Source organism: Staurois parvus, unplaced genomic scaffold, assembly GCF_062004578.1.
Source record: "Staurois parvus isolate SC_StPar_1 unplaced genomic scaffold, SC_StPar_1.0 ptg000425l, whole genome shotgun sequence".
Taxonomy (NCBI): domain Eukaryota; kingdom Metazoa; phylum Chordata; class Amphibia; order Anura; family Ranidae; genus Staurois; species Staurois parvus.
The window spans coordinates 2,727,967-2,753,503 of record NW_028318221.1 but is presented as its reverse complement, the minus strand read 5'-3'; the positions used below and the strand labels follow the sequence as shown (position 1 = coordinate 2,753,503).

General features: G+C 45.0%; 1 protein-coding gene across 1 annotated transcript in view; it reads left to right on the top strand.

Moving 5' to 3' along the window:
• ATP8B3 (ATPase phospholipid transporting 8B3) overlaps nt 1–25,537 on the top strand; it is a 217,822-nt gene that overhangs the window by 618 nt on the left and 191,667 nt on the right.

Here is a 25,537-nt window from a genome sequence, read left to right as displayed (position 1 = left end):
TTACCTTTTTAAATCTTATAAATAATTTTATATCTATCCCAGGAAGAGTGGTAGATGTGATACATGCAAAAAATGTTAATATACTGTATGATGACAAAACCTCATTTTTTGTGCAAAAGAAAAGTTTGACGTCAGTAGATTTATGGTTACCATGTGATTAGAAGATAAATGTTGTTAAGAAACACTGACATTTCATACTTGTGGTCCCCTCTTTTATATTGTGAACCCCAACTAATCTCTTATTAGTTAGAATTTTTCTGATGTTCTTTTTTCAAACCATTAATCATAAAGTATAACTAAAGGCAAAACTTTTTTTTACTTTTGAACAGAGTGGACATGGATTGGAACATGTCAGGTTTTTATTGATGTCTGTGCCCCGTTAGGTAGCCTCACCCTCTTATTTGTCCTGTTTTCCATTATTATTGAAAGTGAAATTAAAAGAAAATCACAAATTTTGAATTGTCCCCAATAAAAGTAATAAAGGGGAAATCTCCAATGGGGACACTAGTGTTGCTGATCTGGGGGGTCCCCAAAATTTTTCTTCGTTTTCAGGGATTTTCTCTCACTTCCTGTTTGGCTATGAGACAGGAAGTGAAGGTAAATCTCTGCAAAAGGACACAGATGGCAAACAAAAAAATCTGACAGGGGTTATAACTCTCCCTTACTCTATCCAAAATGAAATAAAAAGGTTTGCCTATAGTTCTACTACTATTTATTTATTTACTTATTTATTTTTAGTGTCAAATGTGCTCTCCATTGCAATTCAGTCCCTTATTGTAGTACATGCATTACTGCGCATATTTCTACAAGTAAGATGTTCAGGAAATACTTTATGTGAGATAAACATTATTTATAAACTGTGTTGTTGTGTCACTCACATGCTTTAATTTTAAATGCACAGCCAATGCAGCCAAAACTCACATGATCATTTTTTATAAAAGTCGGTGCACCATAACACACAGCATCCTACCCCAATTTTGATAACCTAATTACACCATCAGAAATACTCATTTTTGTGCACAGAAACTCAGGTCAGGAGTGATGCTTATTCTGTATGTTCTCCTTTTTAAATTGTGGCTAGTATAAATTATTCATTATTATTGTCCCTTTATTATATGATGCCCCTCTAGCATGGATTTAGGAAACCAGCATTACTACAGATTGTTTCGTACACTCCAATCCTGACCCAAATTTGACAACCTATTTTGACCACCAGAAATTTTTGTGCAAAGAAATTTAGGTTAGTGGGGAAACATAACTTTTCAATGATTGCTAGTGAATAACAGTAAGCAGTATTGTAATATTGGTAGTAATTATTAATGGATGTCTTTGTTCTTTGCAAGTAAAAATCGTCAACATGCTGAAAAAATTGTGCATGTCTGAACATATCATTCTCAACCTTATTTCTATCCATTGGGCAGTGGTGTCATTAGGGTTGATGTCACTTGGTGCAGTAAAACATGGTGTCACCCCCGCCAATAGATTTATAATTGCCCCACAACACCCCCCCATTATAATTACTTCACACATCTGGTACATATATCTCCATGCATTAACTTCCAATTGTAATAACCCTGCAACCTCTTCTGCCCCATTATAAATACCCTGAACCCACCGCCCCAATCATAACTACCCCACATTGCATCTAATTACTCCCCCCCCCCACACACACACACACACTTCATAGTTCTAAGTACCCCACAATGCTCTCCATTTATATTTTCCCCCATTACAATTACATACCCCCCATCATTAATCCCCCACTCCACTACTACAATTAACCCATGGCACTTCCCCCCGTCAAATTAAAATGATCCTGTAATTCTTCCCCCACCCTGTTATAATTACCCCACATTCCCCCTGCCTGTTATAATTGCCCCACACCATCCCCCCATTCTTACACCTCACATATCCTTCTCTGTTACATATAATTCCCCTGCAGCCCCCCATTCCCTTCAATTATATTTACCATCCCCCCACACAATTATAATTCTCCTGCAGCCCCCAAATTATAATCCCCCTCCCTTAATTATAATTCCCTTGCACCCCCCTCCCTTTAATTATAATTTCCCTGTAGCCACCCCTTGAATTATAATTACCCTCTCCTACACAATTGTAATTCCCCTACAGCCCCCTCCCTCTAAAATTTTAATCCCCCTGCACCCCACAATCTCACATTGAATACAATTTCCCTGCACCTCCTCCTCCAGGAACGTCTCTCACCTGTCCCAAGGAGGACATCACTCGGTCCAGCTCCAGCTAGTAAACAACCACCCATTACCAGGACAACTGGGGAGCACATGTCATGTGTTGATGTCACTACGTTCAGGAGGAGTGAGCCGGATTTGTCCTGCTATGGGGGTAGAGGAGGCGAGGCGAACAGAGAACCGACCATTCATGTCCTCCCTCCTCAGAGGTCGCTGCCCCTCCTCCAGGGTTGTCACCTCATTCCAGTCATAACCCAAAGTTTACCTACTTGACGGTGTCACCCCTATGTTGCCTGGTTGCGGTCTGCACCCCCATAGTGACGCCACTGCCATTGGCCAAAGCAAAGCAACACACATGTCTGTGCCAGTTTTAGTCTATTAGTGGAATCACAAGTTTCAGCATAACAAGTCTTGATGGGTTTAGTATTAAGCATGTATATTTCCACCCATCATCCTTGGGGAAGCATTGGCAAGTTTATGGCCAATATATGTACTGTAGCTATAATGATTCGTTATTCGTAAATATGTGGTTTCTATTGTCCTTTGCCCATTCTAGTATTCAAGTGGAGTCAAAAGCTTCAGTACAGTTCAGGTCTTGATGCATTCAGTGATAATCAAGTGTATTGGTTTGAATGAGTTCAATAGTAAGCAAGTGTATTCCAACCCATAATTCCTGCCAGTTTATGACCAGCCTATGATTTGGTTTACCTGGGTATACTGAGTCATTATTTCTAAATAGATGTTTCCTACTGTCATATTGCCTTGGTATGAACACACTAGTATTATGATCCACTGGGACATGCCATTTTATCAGCTTGGCTGAAAACAGTTGTGGTAAATGATCAGGGAAAATATTACAATTAAGAGAAACCAGGGCTGCAATTGCCATCAGGCATTGTGGGCCTCTGCAGGAGAAGTATGTAAACAATTTTTTTTCATGTATAATTACCCAGGTCTGCAAAAATTTTTTTTTCAAGAGCTGTTTTGGTTATTCCACATAATCTTTATGTTTTTTGGTGCGCTGAATCTGAAAATGACCTCCATTTTGTCATAGGACATCACGTTTCCTGACAATTTAGGTAATTATGTTAAATAAGGCAATACCTCAAAATAAATGGAAATAGACTTATAAAATTAAAGTTTTATTACAATTTTTTCATAAAAATCCTTTTTTGAACTGAAATGAGCTCACCTACACACACTAAACTCGATTCTTCTTCCCTGTGAGGCTCCTCTTGGTGCATTTACACTTGTGAGTAGCATCTGGAATGTCTCTCTGAAGCATCCAACAGTAGTCTGCCATCATTGTAATGATCCATTTTCCCTGGTATCTCCTTTCCATCTCTTTAATGTCTTGGTGGAATCGTTCACCTTGTTCCTCACTCACAGCTCCCAAATTTTCAGGAAAGTAGTCAAGGTGGGACTGGAGGAAATGCACTTTCAAACTCATGAGGCAACCTAAAGCTTGAAATGCTTTCAGCGTTCGTCCGACGATATTTTTGTAGTGAGGATCTTTGTTATTGCCTAAAACTTTCTGTACGACTTCTTTAAATGCAATCCACCCTTCTTTTTGAGGATCCATCATGGTATTGACAAACTCTTGATCAACTATAAGCCTTCAAATATCTGGTCCGACGAACACACCTTCCTTCAATTTTGCCTCCGACAGGTCACTTGGTGACCAAGTATTTGAAGCATTCTCCATCTCTTGGAAGTGATTTTACGAATTGCTTCATCAATCCCAATTTTGTGTGGAGAGGTGGTAGAAGAACTTTATGGGAAGGTACCAAAGTTTCTCGAAGGACATTTTTTTCACCGACTGTTAACACCCTCGGCTGCCAACTCTTCTTGGTCCAGTGATTTTGTGTCTCCCTCCCACTGGATTCTTCAGGAAAGATTAACCCCTTCTACCATTAGAAGCACAGACTCAGGGCTGAGGCTTACACATACAGCATGCTGCTGAGTATCCCAGTAGTCAGACATGTCACTCAGAGCAGCACTTGTATTCACCCCCTTTGCAGGGGGGGAGGGGCAGAGATTGTTTACCAGCAAATAACAACAAAGGACCAGAAGAGAACTAGGGAAATGAGGAAATAGATTTTTTTTTCCCTAAAACTTGCTTAGCTTATGTATATATTGCTGACCATCAGATTTACAGTGCTATATTTTTTTTTACATAACTCGGACAACCACTTTAAGGTTTTTTTTGCATTTTATATCTTAACCACTAGCCTACAGGGCACTTATACCCCCTTCCTGCCCAGGTCAATTTCCAGCTTTCAGCGCTGTTACACTTTGAATGACAATTGCGCGGTCATGCAACATTGTACCCATATGAAATTTTTATAATTTTTTTGAGACAGATAGAGCTTTCTTTTGGTGGTATTTAATCACCTCTGGGATTTTTATTTTTTCTTAAACAAACCAAAAACCACTTAAAATTTTGAAAAAAAAGAGTTTTTTCTTAGTTTTTGTTATCCAATTTTGTAAATAAGTGATTTTTCTCCTTCACTGATGTGCGCTAATGAGGCTGCAGTGATGGACACTGATGAGGAGTGCATCACTGATGGGCACTGAAAGGCAGCACTGATACATGACACTGATACATGACACTGATATATGGCACTGATATATGGCACTGATAGGCAGCACTGACTGGCATTGATAGGCGGCACTGACTGGCACTGATAGGCGGCACTGACTGGCACTGATAGGTGGCACTGACTGGCAGCACTGATATGTGGCACTGATTGGCGTTGATAGGTGGCACTGACTGGCACTGATGGGTGACATTGAAAGGCAGCTCAGATGGGCACTGATATGTGGCATTGATGTGCACTGGTATGCACTGATATGTGGCACTGATGGGCACTGGCACGTGGCACTGATGGGCACTGGTATGTGGCACTGATGAGCACTGACAGGTGGCACTTCTGGGGCCACACTGATCATCAGGGCACACTGATCATCAGTGCCCTGATGATCAGTGTATGTGTCCCCTCCACGGAAAGCCGATTACCGGCTCTCCTCTCCTCTCGAGCTGTCAGTGTGACAGCTCGAGAGGAGAGAAATGCCGATAACCGGCATTTCCCTATTTACATGTGATCAGCTGTGATTGGACACAGCTGATCACATGACTGAGCCGACATCTTCGGCTCTTTCCGTGATGCGCTGTGTCCGAGGGACACAGGGGACCGGCGATCGACGCACTGCGTGCTCCCTGAGCCGCGCATGCGCAGTGAGAATGGTAGGACGTCATATGACGTCCTATCAGAACGAGAGAACCACCTGGCACCCGTCATTGTACTATAGGGCGGGCGGAAGGTGGTTAAATGCACTTATGTGAATTAATTAATAGTAATTTGGACTTTAAATTTGGTTAAAAACCCATAATATAAAAGAAAAACCAAAAATTTTAAAAATTTGATAAATTTGAAGACAATTTTGTATTTTGTGGCAAATCATGACGTCTAGGAGTTTTTTCAATATTTTATTTGTTTTCAGCACACCAAAATACATGGAAATTAGATGAAAATAATCAAACAGCTTTTTAGTCGCAGACCTGTGTTATTGCCCATACATTTAATTTTTTTCTCATTAATATAAATAGTCATATAAGTTACATTTTGAAACAATATTCAAAGCTAGGTTACAACCAATAAACATTAAAAAGGGCTTTATAATAATGTTGCTTTGGGTATCGATGATGGTCTGTCTACAGTCTCCAATGATGGATCTGACAGCAAGCTATTGCTAGTGTTTATCAGCAATTTCACATAAAGTTCATTCTGGGCTCTGCCAAATAGAGCAATTATTTTTAGTGTCCACAGTACTGTTGAAAGGTCTCATTCTACGCAGCCCCTTATCATATAATAGGCTGGGGATTTCAGTTAAAGGTGCTCATCAGCTGTACACCTCTTCTGAATATTAGCAAAGGATGATTATAGTCCTATCCAAATGCCTGATTATTTATTTCCAAAATCCACATTAATACTAAAAAAACTAGGTATGGTTTGCATTTTTTCAAATAGAATGAATGAATGGTTGCAATTCAAACCTCAGACATGCAAATGTACTGCAAAAAGATCTTATAAATTAGAAATTTTACCCCGGACTGTCTATGTGACACCACTTGTCACCCATCCCAAAATTTAACACCCCTACTATGTTGATAGAAACTGTGAGAAGCATATATTAGGTGTAAATTACACTAACTGACCGGAACTCACAGACCGTAACACATAATTTCTTTAAAAGCCCCTTTTTTCAGCTTTCTTACCTGAACATGCTGATCAGAGGTGGCTGTCTATAAACATATTGTATATCTGAACCTACATATTCATTTTTCTATTTTTTTTAAAATGTGTATTTGTGAATGCAGTCATAGGCGTGTGCACAGGGTGTGCTGGGTGTGCCTGGGCATACCCTAATCACCTCGTGTGGCACATATTTTATGTAATTTACTGGCCCCTTCCTTTTCTGAATGAACACAGAGAGGTTTTTTTTGCTATTTAGCACTGCACTAATTTAACTAGCAATTGCTCAGTCATACAACACTGTGCCCAAATGAAATTTATATTACTTTTTTTTCACACAAAAAAGCTTTCTTTTGGTGGTATTTGATCACCCCTGGGTTTTTATGATATAAACAAAATGTATACATTATGTTATAAAACATATCCAACAAAATAAATTTAGACCAAAATGTATTCTGCTATATGTCTTTGGTAAAAAAATTCCAATGAGTGTATATTAATTGGTTTGTGTGAAAGTTATAGTGCCTACAAACTATGGTTTATATTTATATATTATATGGTATATATTTGAAAATGGATCAGTCCAGATGTAATGATGATCTCATTTCTTGTAGCCCTAAAATGCCAGAACAGTACAAGTACCCCCCCAAATGACCTTTTTTTGGAAAGTAGTCTGACGTATTTAATAATAGGCATGGCAAGTTTTTTTTGAAGTTGTGACTTGTCACAATTCTTGGGAAAATAAAGAAAAATAAAATTTGTTTTTTTTTTTCACAATTTTTTTTACATACTGTCACTAGTGTAGGGAGGTGCCCCCCAACTGTCTGGACTCTTATGATATAGCTGCGTTTATGGTTCCTGCATTACACTATCAGAGCTTCTGGCCTGTGGCTCTCTTATTTTGGAGGGAGCCCGGGTTTTTTGAAGGTGCTTGATTTTTCCTGGTTCCTGACTGACGTGGTGGATAAATCCCTCCAATGGCTGATGTACACTTCTGGGATCTCTGTCCTGCTGTCCTGGGAACATGACATCTAGTAGCGAGAGATAAGATGACATCATCCTTTCCAGTGGCTTCCTTCTCAGAGTACCAGGAGTAGGTCTTAATTACTCTATGCTCCATGTGCTCAGACATCTGGTTAGTGCAAGCTACTCTCAGTTCTTTACCACAAGAGTCACAAACTTTCTTCTGGTTTTTCAATCGTGGATGCACCACAGAAGTCACAAGTTTAATATTTTAATGTTTTCTGTTTAATTATACGATTAAGTTATTATTTAGCATATGAGCGCTGCATATTTTCTATGGTCAATGTCACTAGTGTAGAACTGTGTAGAACAGTGTCATCGTGTGACTAGTGTTACGGTGATCAGGGATATTGACTTATGACAGTACGCTAAAAAAATAAAACATTTTTTATAAAATTTTTCAACATTTTTTAAAATCACTTTTTCTTTTTTCACATCCATTTTTTTACAACCTGTCACCATAGTGTCACTGTACTACTCTGGGGGGGGGGGGGGGAGTGATCAGGTTTTTTTTTTTATACTTTGATTGCTGTTACAGTGATAATCAATAAAACAGCAATATTTTGAACTGAACTTCAATCATAACATCTACGCTTGGTATTGTGGTCACATAGTACAGGGTGCTGTGATTAGTCCACTGTGTAGCTGTGGGCTACTCACAGCATCACAAAACTTAGCACAACTGTTAGGAACGAAACCCATTCATAACAGTTGTGGTGACACTGAGACCATTATTATGATTATACAGTATTTATATAGCGCCAATAGTTTGCTCAGCGCTGTACATTACAGTGGGAGACAGTACAGTAACAATACAATGCGATACACGAGGGGTTCGAAGGCCCTGCTCCTTGGAGCTTACAATCTAGGAGGGAGGGGAGAGTGGTACAGGAGGAAATAGATGTGGAGGATGGAGTGGTGGGAAAAGCAGAGGAGATCAGCAATTAGGTGAGGGCGGGGTAGGCTTCTCTGAAAAGATGGGTTTTCAGGGTGCGCCTAAAGGTGAGGAGGGTAGGTGACAGTCTGATGGATTGGGGTAGCGAGTTCCAGAGGATGGGGGAAACCCTGGAGAAGTCCTGGAGATGGGCATGAGAGGAGGAGACCAGGGAACTGGAGAGTAGGAGGTCTTGTGAGGAGCAGAGAGTGCGTGTTGGGTGGTAGATGGATATCAGGTCAGTGATGTAGTTTGGGGCAGTGTTATGAACAGCTTTGCATGTCAATGTTAATATTTTGAATTTTATGCGTTGGACAATTGGAAGCCAGTGGAGGGATTGGCAGAGGGGGGAGGCGGATACGGAGCGGTTGGTGAGGTGGATGAGTCTGGCTGCAGAATTCAGGATAGACTGAAGTGGGGACAGGGGCGGACTGACATCTCATGAGGCCACCGGGCAATAGGGGATCATGGGGCCCCTGTGTCCTTGCCCAAACTCAAAATAGCCTATGAAAAAGGTACCAGGGGCATCTCATGGGGCCCCCTACTGACTCGGGCCCTCAGGCAGTGCCCTAGTTTCCAGATGGTCAGTCCACCCCTGAGCGGTAATAGCCTGTGTTGGGGTAGGCCGGCGAGGAGGGAGTTGCAGTAGTCAAGTCGTGATATGATTACGGAGTGGATGAGTTGCTTTGTGGTTTCTGGAGTTAGGAACGTGCGTATTTTGGAGATGTTGCAGAGGTGGAGTCTGCATGAATTTGTCAGTGATTGGATCTGGGGCTGGAAAGACAGATTGGAGTCTAGAATGACACCTAGTACTTTGGCTTGCGGGGTGGGGCTGATGGTGGCGTTGTTGGTCGTTATGGAGAGGTCGGGAGGGGGGGGGCGCGGGCTGGAGGGAAAACTAGGAGCTCGGTTTTGGCAAGGTTTAGTTTGAGGAAGTGGAGTGACATCCAGTCTGATATGTCGGTGAAGGCTAGTGATTCGGGTGGAGACTGAAGGGGTGAGGTGAGGGGTGGAGAGATTGATTTGAGTGTCATTGATAGAGATGGTAGTTGAAGCCGTTGGAGTGTATCAGTTGACCAAGGGAAGAGGTGTAGATGGAGAAGAGAAGGGGCCCGAGGACAGAACCTTGGGGGACCCCAACAGAGAGGGGGAGTGAGGGGGAGGTGGCAGTGTTATAGGTAACACTGAAGGAGCGTTGGGATAGATAGGAAGAGAGCCAGGAGAGAGCGGAGTCTCTGAGGCCAAAAGAGTATAGCACAGCGATCACATGACATCCTGGCCGCTCAAAGCAGCCATTTACCACCATCCACAATCCGCTGTGTCTGGTATCCACCAGTGCGTACTTTCTAAGCGGGTACGCCACTTAACCTACCAGTGCTGCCCACCTGCAGTATATGTGGGAAGTGGTAAATAATTTTACAATGTTTGTTTACATTTATTTAAAAGAGAGTGTGTGCATGTGTGTTTGAGCTTTGGGGTGTATACCCTAATGTTATAGGCTTCACGCATCTATGGATGCAGTACAACTTTTCTTATTCTCTGCTCTGACTGTAAAATTCAGGTGTGCTAATTCATGTACTTCCCTTATCATTTCTCTTATTCTCTGCTTTCAGGGGCTGATTTACAATGGAGATTGGGCATTGCAATTTACTCTCTGCTATTCAATGTTAGATTACTCAGCAGCATAGCTTGCATTTTGCGGCCTGTGGTAGCTCTCGGAGTTCTTTCTATTTAATGCAACAGAGGGAAATCCATGACTGAGGAAATGTAACCTGACAGTGGCAGACCATGTGACCAGTCTCTAGTTCCTGCTTTTTGGTATTTTCTGATCTTCCATTCAGTTGTATAGCACTAGATGGTGTCAGACTACAGCAAGACCTTAGGAAACAGAATGAAAAATAAAACATTTTAAAAGGGGACTTTTTAGAGGCAGCAAACTTCATTCCATGAAGTAGCAATACTCAATTATAGCTAGTTTAGTATATATATATATATATATATATATATATATATACATATTGGAATACGGCAGCAAGCATTTAGGTACATGTTAAGGTGTGTATCCCATTAATAGCAGGTAAAAAGCATCCCTGCAGTGCCTCCTTTGCAACTGCCGGATACTGTCCTGATTTGTTGTCCAGCACTGTGAATGTGAACAGCAGTCTCTGCTACTGAGAAAAGTTGCACCACCTGCCTTCCCCCTTCTGCCCTCTCTGTTCTTATTGTTCATTTGTTCATATTACTACTCCTCCACAATGCATCGCATTCTGTGAATGAGTGGAAAAGATGTTGTCATTCAACTGCTCCTCCTTCATTGACAGAATGTGATGCAATGTGTGAGTGTAGCAATACAAGCAGGCAGGCAGCGGAGCTTTACACAGTAGCAGATGCTGCTGTTAACTTTCACAGTGCAAGAAGACAGCCACTCCAGGGAATATCAAGTGGCTGTGAAGGAGACATTGCAAGGATGATTTTTGCCAGAAGCAATAGCCTGGAGATGATGGGATACACACTATTACTCATATCTAATGTTAGTTCCTGTGTCACAAAAAAGTCTCCTAAACTTCAGTTTTAAGACTAAGCCAGCCTATTTTTAATCAGGGTGCCAAGACATCCTGAGGTGCCTTGGGGTTTCTTCAGGGATGCCTTGGCAAAATGTCTAAAAATTGCCCAAAACTTGTATACAAGCCAGTGGGTGGGACAAGCCTGCCTTTTAGTTACACAAAGCCACGGTTTTCATTGTGCACCATTACAACCCTCTAGCATCCTGTCAACCAATGACATCTTCGGTTTATAAGGAGAAAATCTATTGCCTGCACAACATCCTTGTTTGACTCTCCCCTGTCCTTCTCCGTCAGTGCTGGGGTCACATTAGCTCAGTGATGAAAAAAAAACTGGGGGAGAAGAGAAACATTGGAATAATAGTCAGTACCAGTGTGCAATAGTGTATTTGCTTTGTAAGAGTAAATCACCTCTAATGTTGGGTGTCCTATGAGTATGGATGTTGCTGCGTTTTATAAAACCATTATAATAGTTTTTTACAATTTAGAATGGGGTGCCTCAAGACTGTCCATGATCTTAAAGGGTGCCTCTAGACCATCCAGTGAAGAGGCCCTAATAAATTGCTATATTAAAGCTGCGGCATTTATAAACTGTGATAGCCTTCCAGAGTATTATCCTTTGTAAGAATATTGTGTCCTCCAAATTTACAACATATTCTATTTCTGTGGATGAGAATACAGGCAGTCAGGTCATTCTCAAACTATGATTTTTTTTGAGGATATGGCCAACATGATAAATTTACTGAAGAACTGCTGGATCCTCTGGATCTTATTTTAATGCAATGCCCTGGGTCAGTAGGGGGCCCCATGAGATGCCCCTGGTACCTTTTTCATAGGCTTTTTTGAGTTTGGGCAAGGACACAGGGGCCCCATGATCCCCTATTGCCCGGGGGCCCCATGAGTTTTCAGTCTGCCCCTGGCTACAACTGGCCCTGACATATTTGGCAAGCTGAAAAACATTCTCCATACATACAATTTTCCACTGTCTAGGGTCATTTGTGTGGCCACAGATGGTACTCCTGTTCTGAGTAGACTGAGGAATAGCCTTGTTGGAAGATTTTTGGACAGACTGAATACTATGCATGATAAAGCAACATCAAAGCATTTCAACTGCATAATTCATCAGGGAATGTTGCATGGAAAGATTCTAAAAATGGAACATGTCTTCAAGCCTGTGGTGAACAGTCAGCTTCATACATTCAAGCAGCTTTAACCACAGATAGTTTAAATACCTGTGTCAAAAGGAAGGTGTCTAATTTTGTTTGCTTAAAAAATTTAATGAAATATTAGATAAAACAGAAGAAACCAAGGCAGAAGTTTTAAAAAAGAGTAGAATGGCTCAGAGACCTGTATTTTTAGGAGGGCATTTACATTAGCCAATTTCGAAGATTCAAAATAACTTATCATAGCTATGCATCACCACGTGAATGCATTTTAAGTTGAGTCTTGGCAAATTATAGCATGTTACATTTTGAAACTTGTCAAAAAACTTTGTCCAAAGGATTCAAAAGCACTTATTATGGGACATTTACACAAAACTGATTTTCTCAGATGTGAATTTGAGGAAGATGTTGTAATACCAAGTCAATTAAAACAGAGTTTGCCCTTCTTACCCATTCATTTTACTTTCATATTGGAAAAGTACCACAATCTTTACAAATAAAACTAACTGAACTCCGGTGTATTACCATCTTAAAAGGCAAGTTTTCTAAAGTATCCGAAGTAATGCATTCACAATGGGGTGATACAGAGCAGTGCTGATGACACCATGTTACCAGCACTTTTTGCATCGTTGCACTCAGACAAGAGAGAAACTGGTCAAGGACCCTGCAGAATCATATGACCAACCTGAAGACTTCTGGAAAAGGTAAATATAAACCAAAAAAATACAGCATATGTTGCCTCTGGGGCGGACAAAGAATTGGGCTTTGCGCTTTTGGTACAAAACATGTCAAAGACATCTCCAAAGGAAATAAAGGGTTTTTTTTTTACTAAATTTTCAACAAAAAAACCAGCGCCAAAAAATTATATTAAATTCCCAAACAAATGCTGCTGCTCTTTGTTGACAAATTATCAAACAAAAGATATATAAGAAAACACAGCGCAATAAATTGTATAAATATAAATAAATAAACATAAATAGAATATATAAAATAATAATGTCCAAGTCAAAGTGTAAAAACAATAGTCCCAATCCAAAAGAAAAATGAAGATATCCTATATCCAAAGAAATAATAGTGCCATGTACAGAAAAACTTCAGTGTATTAACACCATCCGTGATAACCAACATATACTGCACTCACCAAATGTAATGGACTCTCAAAAGCTTAAGAGTCAAATACGCTTTTGGATATTAAATATCCTGCCAATAGGGACTTCCACCATTCAGAAAGATGCTCCAATAGAAGGATTTCACACACAATCTGGTCAGTATAAGAAAGAAAAAAAACTGATAGTGTAATATTGTCAAAAACAATTTATTTTCTAAAAAACTGCATCAATTGCACTCACATGTTTAAAACAATAGAAAACACCTTTAGTCATATATATATGACCATCATTATACTTTCTGCCAATGAAGATTCCCACAGAGTATGAACTGGCAGCTCAGATGGAAACCGACACAGTGAAGATGGCCCTGGAATGCAGCGTTCCGCGTGCGATAGACTCACTGGATATGACATCAGGGCGTAGCGAGGAAAGACCGGAAGTTAAGTCGGCACGTTTCACCCCTCCTCCAGGGCGTTATCAAAGACCTTTGATCATAAAAGAATAAGGAATAAAGAATATAGGAATAAGAAAAGGGAGCAGATAAGAGAGAATTTACATACATGGTATGATATGGGATGACAATATAGGTTATAAGTACGGATATAGGAGAGTATAATACTTAAAACTTACCATGTAAGCCAAGGTTTCCAGGCTTTCTCATAGGCGGGTAGTGTGTCAGATTGGATAGCTAGTAATCTTTCATATGAGTAATGTTGTTGAGTAGTATAAACAGCCTCTGATAGATTGGAGGCCAGTTCCTTTTTCCAATGTCTTGTAATGGTTAATTGGCGGATAACAGGAGGTTGGCAATAGTTTTGCGGTAAGCAAAGGGGAAATTATCTATTCCTACATTCAATATAGCCAGGCCTGAATTAGGGGGAGTACTTATATCTATGTCTGACAAGATTTGGAATATTCTTCACCGGAAGCTGCAAATACTTTTACATTTCCACATTATATGAAACAAATTACCCGTAGAACCACAACCTCTCCAGCAAAGGGAAGAGCACTCGGGATATATACGAGCCAACTTATAAGGTGTAAGATACCATCTCATGTTTAATGGCCAATTCCCAGTAGTTCACACAGTGGGTAATATTATATGTGTATTTTATGGCATATTGCCATTGAGAGCTAGTGAAGGATACATTGAGATCCATTTTCCATTTGAATATGGGGTTATTTGTTACGAATTCAGATTTTGTTGTGAAGTAGATTATAGATAGAGATGAGCGAAACGAAGCATCCGAAGTGGAATTCGAGTCGAATATCGGAAAAATTTCGATTCGTGCCGAATCCGAAAAACAGCCTAATTCGGACGCGCGAATCGAAATTTTTCCGAAAATGGCGGCTGACATGTGCGGCGACGGAGCGGGGATGTCGGGGAAGGCGCGCAGACAAGGCGCGCTGCCCCATAATGCATTCCTCAACGACATGTGATCGCATCAGCCAATCAGCAGCCAGCCAGCCAGCACTGTGTAATGGTCGAGGTATATATAGCGGCCATTTTGGAAATCTTCATTTGCCTGCAGTCATTGAACAGAGGCAGACCGCTCTGTACTAGGGACAGGGACAGAGTTAGGGCCACAGAAACGAGAATTGGGGACAGAGAGAAGTTACTTAGGGACAGAGAACCATTACTCAGGGACACAGACTTGTTAATGAGGGCCACAGAATCGTTATTTAGGGACAAAGAAACGCTAGTTAGGGCCACAGAATTCATACTCAGGGACAGACAGAATTGTTACTCAGTGCCAGAGAATTGTTACTTAGGGCCACAGAAACGTTATTAGGGCCACAGAATTTTTACTCAGGGACAGACAGAATTGTTACTGAGTGCCAGAGAATTGTTACTCAGGGACAGACAGAATTGTTACTGAGTGCCAGAGAATTCTTAGGGCCACAGAATTCATTCTCAGGGACAGACAGAATTGTTACTCAGGGACAGACAGAATTGTTACTGAGTGCCAGAGAATTGTTACTCAGGGACAGACAGAATTGTTACTGAGTGCCAGAGAATTGTTACTCAGGGACAGACAGAATTGTTACTGAGTGCCAGAGAATTGTTACTCAGGGACAGACAGAATTGTTACTGAGTGCCAGAGAATTGTTACTCAGGGACAGACAGAATTGTTACTGAGTGCCAGAGAATTGTTACTCGCACAGACACAAAATTGTTACTTGCACAGACACAGAATTGTTACTCGCACAGACACAGAATTGTTACTCAGGGCCACAGAATTCATACTCAGGGATAGACAGAATTGTTACTGAGTGCCAGAGAATTGTTACTCAGGGACAGACAGAATTGTTACTGAGTGCCAGAGAATTGTTACTCAGGGACAGACAGAATTGTTACTGAGTGCCAGAGAATTGTTACTCGCACAGACACAAAATTGTTACTTGCACAGACACAGAATTGTTACTCGCACAGACACAGAATTGTTACTCAGGGCCACAGAATTCATACTCAGGGACAGACAGAATTGTTACTGAGTGCCAGAGAATTGTTACTCAGGGACAGACAGAATTGTTACTGAGTGCCAGAGAATTGTTACTCAGGGACAGACAGAATTGTTACTGAGTGCCAGAGAATTGTTACTCGCACAGACACAAAATTGTTACTTGCACAGACACAGAATTGTTACTCGCACAGACACAGAATTGTTACTCAGGGCCACAGAATTCATACTCAGGGACAGACAGAATTGTTACTGAGTGCCAGAGAATTGTTACTCAGGGACAGACAGAATTGTTACTGAGTGCCAGAGAATTGTTACTCAGGGACAGACAGAATTGTTACTGAGTGCCAGAGAATTGTTACTCAGGGACAGACAGAATTGTTACTGAGTGCCAGAGAATTGTTACTCAGGGACAGACAGAATTGTTACTGAGTGCCAGAGAATTGTTACTCGCACAGACACAAAATTGTTACTTGCACAGACACAGAATTGTTACTCGCACAGACACAGAATTGTTACTCAGGGCCACAGAATTCATACTCAGGGACAGACAGAATTGTTACTGAGTGCCAGAGAATTGTTACTCAGGGACAGACAGAATTGTTACTGAGTGCCAGAGAATTGTTACTCAGGGACAGACAGAATTGTTACTGAGTGCCAGAGAATTGTTACTCGCACAGACACAAAATTGTTACTTGCACAGACACAGAATTGTTACTCGCACAGACACAGAATTGTTACTCAGGGCCACAGAATTCATACTCAGGGACAGACAGAATTGTTACTGAGTGCCAGAGAATTGTTACTCAGGGACAGACAGAATTGTTACTGAGTGCCAGAGAATTGTTACTCAGGGACAGACAGAATTGTTACTGAGTGCCAGAGAATTGTTACTCAGGGACAGACAGAATTGTTACTGAGTGCCAGAGAATTGTTACTCAGGGACAGACAGAATTGTTACTGAGTGCCAGAGAATTGTTACTCGCACAGACACAAAATTGTTACTTGCACAGACACAGAATTGTTACTCGCACAGACACAGAATTGTTACTCAGGGCCACAGAATTCATACTCAGGGACAGACAGAATTGTTACTGAGTGCCAGAGAATTGTTACTCAGGGACAGACAGAATTGTTACTGAGTGCCAGAGAATTGTTACTCAGGGACAGACAGAATTGTTACTGAGTGCCAGAGATTTGTTACTCGCACAGACACAAAATTGTTACTTGCACAGACACAGAATTGTTACTCGCACAGACACAGAATTGTTACTCAGGGCCACAGAATTCATACTCAGGGACAGACAGAATTGTTACTGAGTGCCAGAGAATTGTTACTCAGGGACAGACAGAATTGTTACTGAGTGCCAGAGAATTGTTACTCAGGGACAGACAGAATTGTTACTGAGTGCCAGAGAATTGTTACTCAGGGACAGACAGAATTGTTACTGAGTGCCAGAGAATTGTTACTCAGGGACAGACAGAATTGTTACTGAGTGCCAGAGAATTGTTACTCGCACAGACACAAAATTGTTACTTGCACAGACACAGAATTGTTACTCGCACAGACACAGAATTGTTACTCAGGGCCACAGAATTCATACTCAGGGACAGACAGAATTGTTACTGAGTGCCAGAGAATTGTTACTCAGGGACAGACAGAATTGTTACTGAGTGCCAGAGAATTGTTACTCAGGGACAGACAGAATTGTTACTGAGTGCCAGAGAATTGTTACTCAGGGACAGACAGAATTGTTACTGAGTGCCAGAGAATTGTTACTCAGGGACAGACAGAATTGTTACTGAGTGCCAGAGAATTGTTACTCAGGGACAGACAGAATTGTTACTGAGTGCCAGAGAATTGTTACTCAGGGACAGACAGAATTGTTACTGAGTGCCAGAGAATTGTTACTCAGGGACAGACAGAATTGTTACTGAGTGCCAGAGAATTGTTACTCAGGGACAGACAGAATTGTTACTGAGTGCCAGAGAATTGTTACTCGCACAGACACAAAATTGTTACTTGCACAGACACAGAATTGTTACTCGCGCAGACACAGAATTGTTACTCAGGGCCACAGAATTCATACTCAGGGACAGACAGAATTGTTACTGAGTGCCAGAGAATTGTTACTCAGGGACAGACAGAATTGTTACTGAGTGCCAGAGAATTGTTACTCAGGGACAGACAGAATTGTTACTGAGTGCCAGAGAATTGTTACTCGCACAGACACAAAATTGTTACTTGCACAGACACAGAATTGTTACTCGCACAGACACAGAATTGTTACTCAGGGCCACAGAATTCATACTCAGGGACAGACAGAATTGTTACTGAGCGCCAGAGAATTGTTACTCAGGGACAGACAGAATTGTTACTGAGTGCCAGAGAATTGTTACTCAGGGACAGACAGAATTGTTACTGAGTGCCAGAGAATTGTTACTCAGGGACAGACAGAATTGTTACTGAGTGCCAGAGAATTGTTACTCAGGGACAGACAGAATTGTTACTGAGTGCCAGAGAATTGTTACTCGCACAGACACAAAATTGTTACTTGCACAGACACAGAATTGTTACTCGCACAGACACAGAATTGTTACTCAGGGCCACAGAATTCATACTCAGGGACAGACAGAATTGTTACTGAGCGCCAGAGAATTGTTACTCAGGGACAGACAGAATTGTTACTGAGTGCCAGAGAATTGTTACTCAGGGACAGACAGAATTGTTACTGAGTGCCAGAGAATTGTTACTCAGGGACAGACAGAATTGTTACTGAGTGCCAGAGAATTGTTACTCAGGGACAGACAGAATTGTTACTGAGTGCCAGAGAATTGTTACTCGCACAGACACAAAATTGTTACTTGCACAGACACAGAATTGTTACTCGCGCAGACACAGAATTGTTACTCAGGGCCACAGAATTCATACTCAGGGACAGACAGAATTGTTACTGAGTGCCAGAGAATTGTTACTCAGGGACAGACAGAATTGTTACTGAGTGCCAGAGAATTGTTACTCAGGGACAGACAGAATTGTTACTGAGTGCCAGATAATTGTTACTTAGGGCCACAGAAACGTTATTAGGGCCACAGAATTGTTACTCAGGGACAGACAGAATTGTTACTGAGTGCCAGAGAATTGTTACTTAGGGCCACAGAAACTTTAGTTAGGGCCACAGAATTGTTACTCAGGGACAGACACAGAATTGTTACTGAGGGCCACAGAACTGTTACTTAGGGCCACAGAATTGTTACTCGCACAGACACAGAATTGTTACTCAGGGACACAGAATTGTTACTCAGGGACACATAATCGTTGAATTAAATAGTATGTCAGACAACATGCAGAGGAGTGGCAGAGGAGGCAATGTTTTAGGAGCGAGCAGACGTGGCAGCAGAGGAAGGGGTCGAGGCAGCACTATTCGCAGCCAGAGGCCAGTGCTCCCGGTGTCATCCAGCGGTCGTGTCTCCACCGACAACCCTGCCGTTATCGATTGGTTGGCTCGGTCGTCTTCCTCTTTCCAGGTCACCTCTGACACCTACAGCCAACGGTCGGTGGGTACGTCAGACACAAACGTTAGTTGGCATGGCCCGGGACCTAGCCCACTGAAATCACGTGTCCTCTACCTGCCCCTGTCCTTTGGTGTTCCCTCACCAAGCGAAGTATCGCATGCTGTGGGCTCAGCCCCACTGTACAGTGAGGAAGAGCTAACAGAGGGCGGTCAGGAACGGGGGGAGACATCCGCCTTTTCAGCAGCTAGGCGAAGAAGTAGTGGCGAGGAGAGTGGCCCGGTAGCCGGTCTGGAGACAGGTCTGTCTCCTGACCCAGACGCAGCCGAGGGGGCTAGTAGTGAGGCGGAGACCCTACTTGATGATGAGGAGGTTGATCGCACTTGGCAGCCTCGTCGTCATCAGGCAATTTCTTCCGCATCATCAGGAGAAGAGGGTGGCAGCTTGGCAGTGAGCGAAACAGTCGGTGGGTTGCCCAGGAGACAGCAGCAGGGTCGCAGCAGTGTCAGTGGAAGCAGTGTCAGTGGAGCCAAACGGCCACGGAGTAGAGCACCAGCTCCACTGCAGCCTACCACCACGGCCAGTAGTGGTGCCGGTGTGCACGGAGGAAGCAGCAGTCAGCCAGTGAGGAGTATCGGGGGCAAAGTTTCCTACTCGGCGGTGTGGCAATATTTCGTCAAGCCGCCCGAGGAAGTAAACGTAGCCGTATGTCGACTATGTGGCCAGAAAGTCAAGCGTGGCCAGGGGGCCCATGTTGGGACTATTTGGGCCATGTTGGGACAATGGGAGACCTCCCATTGCTGCTGTCTCCATCGCCACACTCTGCCATGTGCCACTTTCAGGTCTCCTCACACACTGCTGGTGTGTTCAGTTTTTTGACATAGGGTGCTGGCAGATTACGGGCCTCCCATAGCTGCTGCCAGGCCCCTAATCTGCCATGGGCCCCTATATACCGCCTCCTCATGCTGCTGCCAGGTCCAGAGTCTCTCATGGGTCCCTGTACGGCCTCCCATTGCTGCTGTCTCCATCGCCACACTCTGCCATGTGCCACTTTCAGGTCTCCTCACACACTACTGGTGTGTTCAGTTTTTTGACATAGGGTGCTGGCAGATTACGGGCCCCTAATCTGCCATAGGCCCCTATATACCGCCTCCTCATGCTGCTGCCAGGTCCAGAGTCTGTCATGGGTCCCTGTACGGCCTCCCATTGCTGCTGTCTCCATCGCCACACTCTGCCATGTGCCACTTTCAGGTCTCCTCACACACTGCTGGTGTGTTCAGTTTTTTGACATAGGGTGCTGGCAGATTACGGGCCTCCCATAGCTGCTGCCAGGCCCCTAATCTGCCATAGGCCCCTATATACCGCCTCCTCATGCTGCTGCCAGGTCCAGAGTCTCTCATGGGTCCCTGTACGGCCTCCCATTGCTGCTGTCTCCATCGCCACACTCTGCCATGTGCCACTTTCAGGTCTCCTCACACACTACTGGTGTGTTCAGTTTTTTGACATAGGGTGCTGGCAGATTACGGGCCCCTAATCTGCCATAGGCCCCTATATACCGCCTCCTCATGCTGCTGCCAGGTCCAGAGTCTGTCATGGGTCCCTGTACGGCCTCCCATTGCTGCTGTCTCCATCGCCACACTCTGCCATGTGCCACTTTCAGGTCTCCTCACACTGCTGGTGTGTTGAATTTTTTGACATAGGGTGCTGGCAGATTATGGGCCTCCTATAGCTGCTGCCAGGCCCCTAATCTGCCATAGGCCCCTATATACCGCCTCCTCATGCTGCTGCCAGGTCCAGAGTCTCTCATGGGTCCCTGTACGGCCTCCCATTGCTGCTGTCTCCATCGCCACACTCTGCCATGTGCCACTTTCAGGTCTCCTCACACTGCTGGTGTGTTGAATTTTTTGACATAGGGTGCTGGCAGATTACGGGCCTCCCATAGCTGCTGCCAGGCCCCTAATCTGCCATAGGCCCCTATATACCGCCTCCTCATGCTGCTGCCAGTGCCAGAGTCTCTCATGGGTCCCTGTACGGCCTCCCATTGCTGCTGTCTCCATCGCCACACTCTGCCATGTGCCACTTTCAGGTCTCCTCACACACTGCTGGTGTGTTCAGTTTTTTGACATAGGGTGCTGGCAGATTACGGGCCTCCCATAGCTGCTGCCAGGCCCCTAATCTGCCATAGGCCCCTATATACCGCCTCCTCATGCTGCTGCCAGGTCCAGAGTCTCTCATGGGTCCCTGTACGGCCTCCCATTGCTGCTGTCTCCATCGCCACACTCTGCCATGTGCCACTTTCAGGTCTCCTCACACACTACTGGTGTGTTCAGTTTTTTGACATAGGGTGCTGGCAGATTACGGGCCCCTAATCTGCCATAGGCCCCTATATACCGCCTCCTCATGCTGCTGCCAGGTCCAGAGTCTGTCATGGGTCCCTGTACGGCCTCCCATTGCTGCTGTCTCCATCGCCACACTCTGCCATGTGCCACTTTCAGGTCTCCTCACACACTACTGGTGTGTTCAGTTTTTTGACATAGGGTGCTGGCAGATTACGGGCCTCCCATAGCTGCTGCCAGGCCCCTAATCTGCCATAGGCCCCTATATACCGCCTCCTCATGCTGCTGCCAGGTCCAGAGTCTCTCATGGGTCCCTGTACGGCCTCCCATTGCTGCTGTCTCCATCGCCACACTCTGCCATGTGCCACTTTCAGGTCTCCTCACACACTACTGGTGTGTTCAGTTTTTTGACATAGGGTGCTGGCAGATTACGGGCCCCTAATCTGCCATAGGCCCCTATATACCGCCTCCTCATGCTGCTGCCAGGTCCAGAGTCTGTCATGGGTCCCTGTACGGCCTCCCATTGCTGCTGTCTCCATCGCCACACTCTGCCATGTGCCACTTTCAGGTCTCCTCACACACTACTGGTGTGTTCAGTTTTTTGACATAGGGTGCTGGCAGATTACGGGCCCCTAATCTGCCATAGGCCCCTATATACCGCCTCCTCATGCTGCTGCCAGGTCCAGAGTCTGTCATGGGTCCCTGTACGGCCTCCCATTGCTGCTGTCTCCATCGCCACACTCTGCCATGTGCCACTTTCAGGTCTCCTCACACTGCTGGTGTGTTCAGGTTTTTGACATAGGGTGCTGGCAGATTACGGGCCTCCCATAGCTGCTGCCAGGCCCCTAATCTGCCATAGGCCCCTATATACCGCCTCCTCATGCTGCTGCCAGTGCCAGAGTCTCTCATGGGTCCCTGTACGGCCTCCCATTGCTGCTGTCTCCATCGCCACACTCTGCCATGTGCCACTTTCAGGTCTCCTCACACACTGCTGGTGTGTTAAATTTTTTGACATAGGGTGCAGGCAGATTACGGGCCTCACATAGCTGCTGCCAGGCCCCTAATCTGCCATGGGCCCCTATATACCGCCTCCTCATGCTGCTGCCAAGTCTAGAGTCTCTCATGGGTCCCTGTAAGGCCTCCCATTGCTGCTGTCTCCATCGCCACACTCTGCTGCCATGTGCCACTTTCAGGTCTCTTCACACTGCTGGTGTGTTAAATTTTTTGACATAGGGTGCAGGCAGATTACGGGCCTCACATAGCTGCTGCCAGGCCCCTAATCTGCCATGGGCCCCTATATACCGCCTCCTCATGCTGCTGCCAAGTCTAGAGTCTCTCATGGGTCCCTGTACGGCCTCCCATTGCTGCTGTCTCCATCGCCACACTCTGCTGCCATGTGCCACTTTCAGGTCTCTTCACACTGCTGGTGTGTTAAATTTTTTGACATAGGGTGCAGGCAGATTACGGGCCTCACATAGCTGCTGCCAGGCCCCTAATCTGCCATGGGCCCCTATATACCGCCTCCTCATGCTGCTGCCAAGTCTAGAGTCTCTCATGGGTCCCTGTACGGCCTCCCATTGCTGCTGTCTCCATCGCCACACTCTGCTGCCATGTGCCACTTTCAGGTCTCTTCACACTGCTGGTGTGTTTAATTTTTTGACATAGGGTGCAGGCAGATTACGGGCCTCACATAGCTGCTGCCAGGCCCCTAATCTGCCATGGGCCCCTATATACCGCCTCCTCATGCTGCTGCCAAGTCCAGAGTCTGTCATGGTCCCTGTACGGCCTCCCATTGCTGCTGTCTCCATCGCCACACTCTGCTGCCATGTGCCACTTTCAGGTCTCTTCACACTGCTGGTGTGTTAAATTTTTTGACATAGGGTGCAGGCAGATTACGGGCCTCACATAGCTGCTGCCAGGCCCCTAATCTGCCATGGGCCCCTATATACCGCCTCCTCATGCTGCTGCCAAGTCCAGAGTCTGTCATGGTCCCTGTACGGCCTCCCATTGCTGCTGTCTCCATCGCCACACTCTGCTGCCATGTGCCACTTTCAGGTCTCTTCACACTGCTGGTGTGTTAAATTTTTTGACATAGGGTGCAGGCAGATTACGGGCCTCACATAGCTGCTGCCAGGCCCCTAATCTGCCATGGGCCCCTATATACCGCCTCCTCATGCTGCTGCCAAGTCTAGAGTCTCTCATGGGTCCCTGTACGGCCTCCCATTGCTGCTGTCTCCATCGCCACACTCTGCTGCCATGTGCCACTTTCAGGTCTCTTCACACTGCTGGTGTGTTAAATTTTTTGACATAGGGTGCAGGCAGATTACGGGCCTCACATAGCTGCTGCCAGGCCCCTAATCTGCCATGGGCCCCTATATACCGCCTCCTCATGCTGCTGCCAAGTCCAGAGTCTGTCATGGTCCCTGTACGGCCTCCCATTGCTGCTGTCTCCATCGCCACACTCTGCTGCCATGTGCCACTTTCAGGTCTCTTCACACTGCTGGTGTGTTTAATTTTTTGACATAGGGTGCAGGCAGATTACGGGCCTCACATAGCTGCTGCCAGGCCCCTAATCTGCCATGGGCCCCTATATACCGCCTCCTCATGCTGCTGCCAAGTCCAGAGTCTGTCATGGTCCCTGTACGGCCTCCCATTGCTGCTGTCTCCATCGCCACACTCTGCTGCCATGTGCCACTTTCAGGTCTCTTCACACTGCTGGTGTGTTTAATTTTTTGACATAGGGTGCAGGCAGATTACGGGCCTCACATAGCTGCTGCCAGGCCCCTAATCTGCCATGGGCCCCTATATACCGCCTCCTCATGCTGCTGCCAAGTCTAGAGTCTCTCATGGGTCCCTGTACGGCCTCCCATTGCTGCTGTCTCCATCGCCACACTCTGCTGCCATGTGCCACTTTCAGGTCTCTTCACACTGCTGGTGTGTTTAATTTTTTGACATAGGGTGCAGGCAGATTACGGGCCTCACATAGCTGCTGCCAGGCCCCTAATCTGCCATGGGCCCCTATATACCGCCTCCTCATGCTGCTGCCAAGTCCAGAGTCTGTCATGGTCCCTGTACGGCCTCCCATTGCTGCTGTCTCCATCGCCACACTCTGCTGCCATGTGCCACTTTCAGGTCTCTTCACACTGCTGGTGTGTTTAATTTTTTGACATAGGGTGCAGGCAGATTACGGGCCTCACATAGCTGCTGCCAGGCCCCTAATCTGCCATGGGCCCCTATATACCGCCTCCTCATGCTGCTGCCAAGTCTAGAGTCTCTCATGGGTCCCTGTACGGCCTCCCATTGCTGCTGTCTCCATCGCCACACTCTGCTGCCATGTGCCACTTTCAGGTCTCTTCACACTGCTGGTGTGTTAAATTTTTTGACATAGGGTGCAGGCAGATTACGGGCCTCACATAGCTGCTGCCAGGCCCCTAATCTGCCATGGGCCCCTATATACCGCCTCCTCATGCTGCTGCCAAGTCTAGAGTCTCTCATGGGTCCCTGTACGGCCTCCCATTGCTGCTGTCTCCATCGCCACACTCTGCTGCCATGTGCCACTTTCAGGTCTCTTCACACTGCTGGTGTGTTTAATTTTTTGACATAGGGTGCAGGCAGATTACGGGCCTCACATAGCTGCTGCCAGGCCCCTAATCTGCCATGGGCCCCTATATACCGCCTCCTCATGCTGCTGCCAAGTCCAGAGTCTGTCATGGTCCCTGTACGGCCTCCCATTGCTGCTGTCTCCATCGCCACACTCTGCTGCCATGTGCCACTTTCAGGTCTCTTCACACTGCTGGTGTGTTAAATTTTTTGACATAGGGTGCAGGCAGATTACGGGCCTCACATAGCTGCTGCCAGGCCCCTAATCTGCCATGGGCCCCTATATACCGCCTCCTCATGCTGCTGCCAAGTCCAGAGTCTGTCATGGTCCCTGTACGGCCTCCCATTGCTGCTGTCTCCATCGCCACACTCT